The sequence below is a fragment of the Phacochoerus africanus genome, chromosome 2, assembly GCF_016906955.1.
Source record: "Phacochoerus africanus isolate WHEZ1 chromosome 2, ROS_Pafr_v1, whole genome shotgun sequence".
Taxonomy (NCBI): domain Eukaryota; kingdom Metazoa; phylum Chordata; class Mammalia; order Artiodactyla; family Suidae; genus Phacochoerus; species Phacochoerus africanus.
In genome coordinates this window covers 11263327-11274705 of record NC_062545.1, presented here as the reverse complement: position 1 = coordinate 11274705, position 11379 = coordinate 11263327, and the positions used below count along the sequence as shown (strand labels likewise).

At 41.3% G+C, this 11379-nt stretch overlaps 1 long non-coding RNA gene across 2 annotated transcripts in view; it reads left to right on the top strand.

The window, feature by feature from the left end:
• Window positions 1-851: 851 nt before the first annotated feature.
• Window positions 852-11379, top strand: part of LOC125121530 (uncharacterized) — a 100985-nt gene continuing 90457 nt past the window's right edge. For both annotated transcript variants that reach the window (XR_007133487.1, XR_007133488.1), the window contains exon 1: window positions 852-1013. This is a non-coding gene — a long non-coding RNA (uncharacterized LOC125121530). The remainder of the gene's footprint in view (window positions 1014-11379) is intronic.

Here is an 11379-nt window from a genome sequence, read left to right as displayed (position 1 = left end):
CCTACTAACAAGGCTTTGAGTGTGACAGCCACCACATGGTTGATCCGGAACAGCTATTCTATTTGCTTGCTGGGATCCAGTGTAAAATGAAGACTCGGGGCTCCTGGTTCAAAATTACTAAGAATTCTGAGGTGACCACAGCAGAGCATTAAAGCATCCAAGCATGGGGCTCTTTGCGGCTTCTCAAGTCACAAGCCTATGATGCCAGCCTTGCTATTTATCTTTCTGGGTGAAGACTCCCTATCAGCCTAAATGAAAAGGTTGACTTAGGTGATTTCTAAAGTGACATCCCGTTTTGCTCTAAAATTCAGTAATTCTAAGCCGCCTTTCTCTGCAACAGCTCCTGTATCACCGCCCTTCTTCCTCTCTCACTGTGCTGGTACAGTGATGCCCAAATACTTCGTGGTAATTTTTTTCTTACGTTTCTCCAGTCTGCTTAGATTATTAGCTCCAAATACTATTCATAAAGTAAAGGCTCAAGTTCAAACTTGAGTTAGGCATCAATGTTGCTTCCCAACCTTATAAGCCCTCTGTGTTCGTTTCCTAGGTTTGCCATTACAGAGTACTCCAGGCTGGTGGATTTAACAAAGAAATATATTTTCTCACAACTCTAGGGGCTACACGTCCAAGGTGAGATCAGGGTGTCAGTAGGGTTGGTTTCTACTAAGTCTGCTCTCCTTGGTTTCCAGATGGACTCCGTCTCTCTTGTCCTCACACAGCCTTGTCTCTGTGCTTGCCCTTCCCAGGTGTCTCTTCCTGGTCCTACAAGGACACCAGTCAAACGGGATTAGGGCTCCACCCTATGTCCTCATTTAGCTTGAATTATCTCTTTAAAGGCCCAGTGTCCAAATACAGTCCTACAGGGAGTTAAGCTCTCAGTATACGAGTTTGGGGGAGACACAATTAAGTCCATATCATTCACTCTTCCTTTACGTGATTGTAAGTGTATCAAGAGCAGTTCTGTGCAAGCCGGACACATTGAGGACATTACAGGGATCCCGAAATGTGAACGGGTGAGTGAATGCCCATGTCTGGTGATGTGCCCCTCCCTGGTCAGCTCTCACCTCCTCCCCTCTGTGTCTTTGCTTCCATGGTGCCCTGTGTGCAGAACCAGCTTAATTTCCTCTTTCAATTCTCTCCTCTTTCCCTCTGTTTTTCTCCAGCTCCTTCCTTTCCCCTTTAAGTCTCACCTACACGGGCATTTGTCCTTGACTGCCCTCTCCCTCTCCTCCGAGTCTCAAGAGCATTTAAGGGCTCCATCTCTCGCTGAAGATCCCGTGTCATGCTCTGACTTTAGCCTTGTACACTTTGCAGTCCCACCTGGTCTCTGAGCTCCTCTTAGCAGGATTCTGTGTCCTCCATCAGTGCTTCTCAAATGGAACGTGTATAAGATCTACCTGGGGATCTTGGTACGTCCAGACTCTGAGTCAGGAGCTCTGAATCCAGGGTGGGACCTGGGATTCTGCATTTCCTTCTTTTTGTCTTTTTTGGCTGCCCCATGGCATATGGAGCTCCTGTACCAGGGATCAGATCTGAGCACCAGTCTCAACCTGAGCTGGATACTTAATCCACTGTCCTGGGCCGGTTATCAAAACTGCGTCCCAGTGCTTGCCCCCAAGAGGCTGCTACTCCCATTGTGCCACAGTGGGACCTCTGAATTGTGCATTCTGACAAACACCCGGCTGCTGTTCCATGGGTTTCATATCAGCAGCGAGGTGTTAGACTTGATGGAAAACATCCCCTTCTCTCACTCACCTTTCCCTTATGCATAAGAAGCAGATATTTTCCTAATGGATTATACTCTATTGATTAACTTCCTCTTAACCTTCATGTATTAATTCAACTTAGACCCCGGGTGTGGGGCAGGGTGGAAAGCTGTGATCTCTGGAGTTAACGTCTTGGAAAGGTAACATTTACTTAGACATTCATGTGGCTGTGTAGTCTTTGTTAGGGGACCACAGAGTCAAGGCAGCGATAATAAGGCAGCAACGCCAATCAGTTCAAGTTCAGTTTTCCTCCACTACATAAAACTTTGTAGGACTCAATTTCCAAGAGGAGGCTAAGCATACAGGTTGTGCAGAGCAAGAAGAAACACGTTGTGTTTACTCTTTGAACAAGCAGGCTATTTCCCTTCATGTGAAATTATTTCTTAGGATTTGCTTTATTCTGAAAGAAAAATATAAATGTCTTTAGGGGATTTCGTTTTGTGAAGCCTGGTCTTTTACTCTTGTCCTTCTCACTTTAGACAGAAAATAACTTTTGATGCATTAAATTCTAATGAATAAGAACACATTTTAAAGGCCTTTCTTTGTATTTTATTCAGTAGCTGACTTTAGTTTCCTACAAAATGCTTTCTAAATTCGGTTTCTCATCATGGGTTCCATCCAGAGTAAAATATATACGGCCCCTGGAGCACACAGCTGTTTATGTACCAGGCCAATATGTCTCAGGGAGAGGTCTGCACGATGTGTAGGCTATAATTTAAAAAATAAAAATAAAACCCCAACGCCGCATCAAGTATTTAGAGCTGCTCAGTGGGAAGAAAAGGCAGAAAAGGAAAAGAGAAGGCAGCTTATTAATGAACTCCTTTTGCTTTGAACAGCGCATTGCTATGCTGTTTTCAAGCCATCTATTTTCACATATAATACTTCAGAGCATATTCTGGCATGTTTTAAAGTCAAGTGGAAGAAAAAAGAGGGTCTGAGAGATGGCGTGATTTTCTTAAAAAAATTAAACTCTTTTATTTGGTGTTCCCGTTATGGCTCAGCAGGTTAAGAACCCGTCCAGTATCTATGAGGATGTGAGTTTGATCCCTGTCCTCCCTCAGTGGGTTAAGGATCCACCATTGCTGCGAGCTGCAGCATAGATCACAGATGCGGCTTGGATCTAGCATTGCTGTGGCTATAGGGGGCATCTGCAGCTCAGATTCAACCCCTAGCCTGGGAACTTCCATATGCCAGGTAAACTTCCATATGCAGCCCTAAAAAAAGAAAAGAAAAAATTCTCTTATAGCATTTTTCAGTAACAGGTTCTTAGAGGTGAAGAAGAGCGTGTGTCTATGTTATCACCTTTTGGAAGTTCCCTGGTGCCTCAGTGGATTAAGGATCCAGCATTTTCATTGCTATTACTCAGGTAGCTATTGTGGCTGGGGTCCCATCCCTGGTCAGGAACTTCCACATGCCCCCAGGAGTGGCCAAAAACAACCAACCAAACAAACAAACAAAAAACTTAACAACTTTTCAAAGACTGAACAGAGGGTGGAGCCATGCAGAACAACTCAAAAGCCATTGTTGGGAGAGGGGGCCCCTTTCTAGTGGTGCTGCTATCAGGGAATTCTTGGAGGTAAAATTTTCAGCCTGCTTTCTGCAAAGCTCTGATATTGGATAAGCACTGACTTCAGAGCAGCACTTAGCATTGCTCTCAGCCAAGGACATCCATTCCATCAAGTACCCAGCAAAAACCCGGTGCCATATCTGCTACATGGTGCAAGTCCACGGGACAAAGGGCTCTGATCCTGCCTAGAGTCTAGCTTCTTGTCAATCAGCTTAAAAGACGCTGATGATGGAGCCAAGTATGAAAGCTCCACAAACCTATGTGTCAAGGCCACGATGAAGGCAAGACCTCATCACCAGACAGCAGCTCGTTTTTGAGCTTGGCCTTTTCAGCCTCACTCTCTCTGTTGGGCTCTTGAAAGCTACGGTGGGTTTCAGTATTCCAGTTCTCAACCTTGCTAGTTGCTGGAAGGTCAACTCTGTTCATTATTGGCAGGAATGGTGTCTGGTGACACCTTTTTCATTCTCAGTGCCAACGAAGACAGCTCAGTATAAACTGTCCCTGGGGATGAGGTCCACAGTAAGTCTTCTGCAGGTTTATTATTAGTCTCATGAACTATATTTTGACTAATTTCAAATGTCCTGAGGGCTCACCTCTCAGCATATGGAAGAGCCTGTTTGAAGGCCTAGTGATTGATGGATTGCTTGCTTCATTCACACATGGATCCATTCTTTCATCCATCCACCCCTCAAATGTTTATATTTTTATTTTAAAAAATTATTAAAGTATAATTTATTCACAATGTTCTGTAAATTTCTGCTGTATAGCAGAGTGACCCAGTCATACATGTAAATACATTTCCTTTCTTATGTTATCTTCAAGCGTATTCTATCAAGAGTGATTAGATATAGTTCCCTGTGCTATACAGCAGAACCTCATTGCTTACCCATTCTAAATGTAATAGTTTGCGGCTACTAACCCCAAACTCCCAGTCCATCCCCCTCCCCACCCCCAAATGTTTATTGAATGCTTACTGTATGATAGAGCATGCATTGTACTTGTACTCAAGAGGCTTCCAGCTGAGGCAGGAAGAAAGACCAGTAAGATGAGAACTGCAATTCAATCTAACAGACTGAGAGAGAAAATAGCCAACAGTGAGCTGGAAACCCCTGAGAAGAGATCCTCCATCAGTGCAAGAACAGCATAGAGCCATGCTGCTCACCTCCAGGGGGCACTGTTCCAGTGAACAGTGAGCGAGTGACACTTCCTAAAGATGGTCACTGCACAGTCCACTCTGTCTGAAGAGAGATAAGGCAAATTGGGTTTGCAGGAGAAGTTGGTGTTTGCCGTGCCCTCAGAGGGGTCAGTTTGGAGCCAGGAAGATTGTATCTGTTAGCTGTACATGGGGGCTTTGGGTGGGGAGAGGAAAAGGAAAAAGATGAATAAGGTTAGTAGGAACAAGATTCCATGGGGTCTTTTCAGGCAGGCCAAAGGGGTTTAGACTTAATCACTGTGGAAACATAACTGACAGAGGTTCAGCAGGGGAGAGCCCTGTTACTGGTGGGGCACAGAGGTGGAGTGCCAAGGCACTGCATCCTTAGTGTCCTTTGAAGGAGACTTCAAAGCAACCCCAAAGCTGTGCTGCCCATCCCCGGCCCCGTGGGAGCACAGGATACGGCTGGTGTGGACCTAGAGAGGGAAATCTGACCTCTGTTCTTACACTTCACAGTTTTACTTGTGGCAGGCCCCGGTGGTAGCCCGAGTGGCTTTTAGTGATATTCATAGCCTGTGAAGTTGGAAGTTTCTCAAAGGAGTCCAAGAGAGTTCTCTCACCAGCTGTCATGCCTCTCGCTGTGTCCTTAAGCAGCGTCGCATAAAACTCTGACCTAACCAGCCTCACCATCAGAGCAGAGCTTTGTTGCATTTCTCTGGGAAGCTAACCTTGCTTAAATGACTGATGAAGTAAAATGATACTGAAGGACTTATGAATACAGGAATGAGGCCCGGATGACTTTCCTGTGCTTCTACTATATGTGGAAGGCAACAGAGTTATAGCCAGGGTCCCACAGCGCTGTAAGAGAGAGCTTGGTAGGTAGCAATCCAGGAACCACTATAGCGCTGGTACCTCCATTCTGATGATCAGCTAGAGTGAATGAGAAATCCCACTTGGCATCAGCACTCACTTCACAGGTGATTTTCAAATCACAGTCAGAGCACCTGCATGAGGGTACCTTTCAAAATACGGATTCATGGTTATTGTCCTTAACCAGCTGGACCAGAATATCTGTTGGGAAGCCTAGAAATCTGTATTTTAACAAGCTCTGTTGCCTAGGTGATTTTTATGGTCGTGAGAATTTGAAAACCACTGCATGGGCTATTCCTTCTGATGTTAAAATGTAGTCTTACTGTCAAAATCTTTTTCTGATGTAGATATTTTTGTTATGTTGAGATTTTTGTGAAATTCACCGGAAGGTTTTCCAGTAGAGTCATATTATTAACATTTTTATGTTACGCCAAAAGATGCTCCATGTAAAAACGATTGCTTAACCTTTATTTTATTATTAATTGTTGGTATCCACTGTTGGATTTTGTTGACAACTCCACTGTCAAGGATATGTGGTTATGTAATTGCTTGATTCAAACTGGATAACTGCTAAGCATGTAGAGAATAAGAAATTGAAGTTTCTTTAAACTGAAATATCAGGTAGGGTTCTGTGAAGCCCCACAGATGAAAGACCTGGTCTGGTGATGTGGCCACCATCCAAGGAGTGTCAGCAGCCACAAAAAGCTGGAAGAAGCAAGAATGGATTCTTCACTAGAGATGCCAGAGAGAGTGCAGTCCTGCCAAGAACTTGATTTTAACCCAGTGAAACCAAGTTGGGACTTGTGTCCCCCTAAAATGAGAACTCACAGACATGGAGAACAAACTTGTGGTTGCCAAGGGGGATGGAGAGGTAATGGGATGGACTGGAAGTTTGGCATCAATAGATGCAAACTATTACAATGGGTAGAGTTTGGGTAAGAAATGAGGTGCTTCTATGAAGCACAAGAACTATATCCAACCTCTTGTGATAGAACATGATGAAAGATAGTATGAGAAAAAGAATGTATAAATATGTATGACTGGGTCACTTTGCTGTACTGCAGAAATTGACACAACATCGTAAGTCAACTCTAATAAGGACATTTTTAAAAATGAGAACAATAAGAGAATAAATTTCTGCTTATTTAAGCCACCAGATTTGTGGTAATTTGTTATAGCAGCCGCAGGAAACTAATACACTGGGGAAATAATAATCATTTTCTAACTAGTCATGTTTCTAGGGAAGATATCTTCATCCAAATTGGAAAGATACACTCAAATACATTTGTAACAATGACTTACTACTGTTGTTTGACCATCTCAGAGATACACAGAAGAGGGTGGTCCCTTGCTTTTCTAGTTGAGGGAAGGAATGAAGCAACATATTAGTTAAGAGCTAGCTAACCCTTATCTGATTATCTCCATGTGGGAAAACATTTAAAGTGGGCCCTAAAGGAGTCATCTCCAGTTGTAATGGCCCCTGAATTTGCTGCTTTGGGCTTGACAATACTTTGCTCTACAGTCCTGTTTCTGAAGCAGGATTTACTGGTATTAAACTCTTCTCGAGGTAAGCTGAAACCACGCAGTGAAAGACTCAAAGCACACAATGATAGACTTTATAGGAAGGCTCTATATCCAGGTGTTGGAGGGAAAACTATAAATATAAATTCAGAGACAAAGTTTCCCTCTCTGTTCCTTGGGAAACAATTCTCCAGGGTGCACATAATGAGAGCAGCTTGTCCTTAGGCACTAACTACTTTCGTTAGGGACTATCTTTTCAATGATGTTTGTAAAGCAAAGGGTCTCAGAAGATATAGCCCATATTTATAACCTTGGAAGATAGAGGGTGTATTTCTCTTAGAATAAAATAAGACAAGCATGCTTATTGTTCATGAGAAAAGATTTGGGGCCTTTTGTAAGGGTCTAAGCTCTAGGTTCTTCTGGAATGCAACCCACAGTGTGCAGGTGCAGGTCTCACCTGGCCTTCATCACCTCACTCTGTGGGAATTGGGACTCTGGAAAGTGATGCAAAGGCTGACACTCTGGCTACTGATATCACTGTGAGGAATAAAGAGCTTTGTCTGTGACCCAGGATTATTTTTGTCTTCTGTTGGCATCCTGAGATGGCGGCAGGATAACTTATTAGCTTGAAAATTAGATAAAATCCTCAGACCCTTCAAAGTTCTTGATAGTGTGGCTGTAGGAAGAGAAATTGTGAAGATACACATCCCATTCGTGATTGGTAGAGCCCTATCTCCTGACTTGGTAGGTAAGCAATATTCATCCTATTTACACAACAGAGAACTTGATCTTGCTGGAACCAAGTGACCCCTCAGATAATAAACATCTATTTATCCACCTTTAAAAAATGATATATTTATGCTAGAAATCTTAAACTTATTTTTTCTTTTTTCTTTTTCTTTCTTTTTTTTTTTTTTTTTTTTGCAGCATGTGGAAGTTCCCAGGATAAGGGTTGAACCAGAGCGACAGCTGTCAGCCTATGTCACAGCCACAGTAACATGGGATCCCCAACCCACTGAGTGAGGCCAGGTATTAAACCCGCACCCTTGTGGATATTAGTCGGACTTGTTTCCACTGAGCCACAATGGGAACTCCCAGAAACAAATTTTTAAAAATGAAGGCAATAATACTAAAAAGAATGACTGATTTTCAGGCTATCATTTTCTGATGATGGAATCAGTACATGTAATACCATGTTTACCAAAAGGGTAACCATCCATCTCCTGCCAAATACTACAGTTTATTTATTTTCATTTATTTTTTTCTTTTTTTGGCCACCCTGTGGCATATGGAATTCCTAGGCCAGGGGTCCAACCTGCACCCTGGTGCTGCACTGATCCATTGCACCAGAGGGGGAACTCCCAAACACTTCAGTTTATTGGTAGCTGTGTTTCTGATCAAGAATCCAGCCTCAAAGAAATTGTAGAAATCAGTTAAAAAACATAAAAGTCAACATGTAAAATTTAGGAATTTTGTTAGCAATTATTAGAAAAATTATTCTCTCAGCCCTACAGAATTAACATACAGATGCCATACATTCCGCAGAAACTTGGCTAAGTAGGAAATGTCAATATCGCATTTGTCATAACCTTAATCACATCGTTTCTTTTGCCATGAGAGATAACATAGCCACAAGCTATAGGGACTAGGACATGGAAAATTTTGGGTTATTATTTTACCTACCAGGGTCCCCCACTCCACCCCAAAGATTCACATGCATCCCAAATGCAAAACGCATTCACCTTACCCCAAGCTGCTGGAAAGTCAACCCATTACAGCATCAAAAGTCCAAAAATCTCATTTAAACATCATCATCTGAAAAGTCCCTTGTCATCAAAATCACCTAAATTTAGCGTAGGTAAGGTTTTAGATGCAATCCATTCTGGGGCACACTTTCTCTTTATCTGTGGACCTGTGAAACTAAAAAGGAGAAGTGATCAGCTCCCCAAATATGATGCTGGAATGGGCAAAGGATGATAGTAATAGGTATTCTGGTTCAGTAAGGAGAAAATGGAAGGAAAATGGAAGTCACCAGCCCCAAGCAATTTAGAAAACCAACTGGGCAGAATTCATAAGCTTTCAAAGTTGGGAATAACCATCTGAGGTTCAAGGCTCTGTCCTCTGGAATCAGGGCTCTGCCCTCTGAGTTCTCAGCTCTCCCCTCAGAGAAATGTATGTTGGTTAATTTTCTCCTGTTTGTATATTTCCAAAATTTAATTTTGGTATTTTTTTTTCTAATTTCATTCCAGTGTGGTTGGAAAACATACGGAAGGATATTTCTCTATTACTGCTTTCTTTGTGTTAATGAGATATTTTCTAACGTCCCATTTTAATGTCCTTTTGTGTCTTTTACTATATTGTCTTCGGTTATTTTCTAAGTTGTTATTCAGGAGATTACAATTCATCTCTCTCTCTCTTTTTTTTTTGTCATCTTTTTTAGGGCCGCACCCATAGCATATGGAAGTTCCCAGGCTAGGGGTTGAATCGGAGCTGTAGCCGCAGGCCTATACCAGAGCCAAAGCAACACAGGATCCAAGCCATGTCTGCAACCTATACCACAGCTCACAGAAATGCCCGATCCGTAACCCATTGAGCAAGGCCAAGGATCAAAGCCACAACCTCATGGTTCTTAGTCGTATTCGTTAACCACTGAGCCATGACCAGAACTCCAATTCATCTCTTAATTTAAAACAATCTAATTTAGATTGGCACAAGCTTTGTTTCAATAGTACAGAAGTTTTGGTGTTACATACCTCTGTTCCTTCCCACCCTACTTTGAATGCTTGGTCCTAGGGGATTACGTCCTTATGCATTGTGTACCCATTAATACAGTTTCTGGATTACTATTTTAAGATTCCAGTCGTCTTTTAAGTGGAAAGAGTTACACACAAAAATGCATTTTTACTATCTTTATATTCACTACATGGTTACTTTATTAGTAGCGTCTCTTTGGGAGTATTCTAGTTATTGTCCGATGTTTTCTTCCATTTCAGCTTGAAGGGCTGCATATCTTGAAGTGTAGGTCTGCTAATGATGAATGCTTTCAGTTTTTATTGAGTTGAAAATATTTTAATTTCTTCTTCATTTTTAAAATACAATGTCATTTGGTAAGAGTCAGCATTTTGAGCATTTAATCTCCACTGCCTTCTGGCCACTACTATTTTGATGACAGGTTTCTTGTATGTGATGGACCTTTTTTCCTCTTGCTGGTTCAAGATTCTGCTTTGTTTTTCTTTGACAGGTTGAATATGAGAGATACAGTGTGGCTCTCTTTCAGTTTATCCTTCTTTGTATATATTGAGAGTTTCAAGTGTCCAGATTAAAGTTTTCCATCAAATTTTGGAAGTTATTTGTCTTTATTTCTTCAAATATTTTTTCTGCCTTTTTTTCTCTCTCCTTATGGGGCTCTCATTATGCATATATTGGTAGGTTTGATATTGTCTCACAGGTCTCCGAGACTGTTGCTTTTTCTTCATTTTTTCTTTACATTTCTTAGACAGTATAATCTTAATAGAAATATAGTCAAATTGGCTAATTCTTTCTTCTGACATTTTAAATCTGCTTTAGTGTTTTTTTTCAGCTATTACAATTTTCAACTTCAGAATTTCTACTTGACTACTTCTATAATTTCTGTCTGTTTAATGATATCTTCTATTTGGCGAGACAGAATTCTCACACTTTCTGCTAATTTTTTTCACATAGATGCCTTTAATTCTTTAACCTTATTTTACATAGCTGATTTTTTTTTTTTAGTATATCCAACATCTGGACTTCCTTGGGACATCTTTTATTGACTGCTTTTTCTGTTTGTGTGTCATATTTTCCTGTTTCCTTGCACATGTAATTTTCATTGAAAATCAAATATTTTATTTATTTAATTTTTCATTATTGTATAAGATTTTATTGTGTGAATGTACCAATCTGGATCTGAATGGACATTTCATTTCACTTTACTATTAGATTAATTAGGGCATGATCACTCTTGAAAATTGAATATTTTAAATAATTTAATGTTTGGAAATCCAATCTCTATTCCCCATTCAACAAGGTATTTTTCTTTGTTTATTGTTTGTTTCGTGGCTGTTTCTCTGTACTGTGACTTTCCTAGACTAACTCTGTATAATCTGTATCCTTTGTCATTTGTGGCCACTGATGTCTCTGCTTGATCAGCCTGGTGGTCAGCTAATGAACAGACCCACTAAGTCTCTCAGGTTTTGCGGAGTGTTCTTTGTGCATGTTGTGGCATACCTTCAAAGCTCTTCTAGGTAGCTGACAACTCTATCTTAGCTTTTACTCCCTGCTTGCGCAGAGCCTAATAGTCAGTCAGAGATGAGAGAACAGAACACCCCCAGATCTTCCACAGCATATCACAGTTCCATATTATATGTACTCCTGGTCTTCTAGATTTCCAGAAACATGTTTTAAAAGCCCTTTGTAAACATCTTACTACCCAGTTTGTTTCTTTTAAATGTTTTGGTCAGCTTCTTGTTAGCTCCAACTGG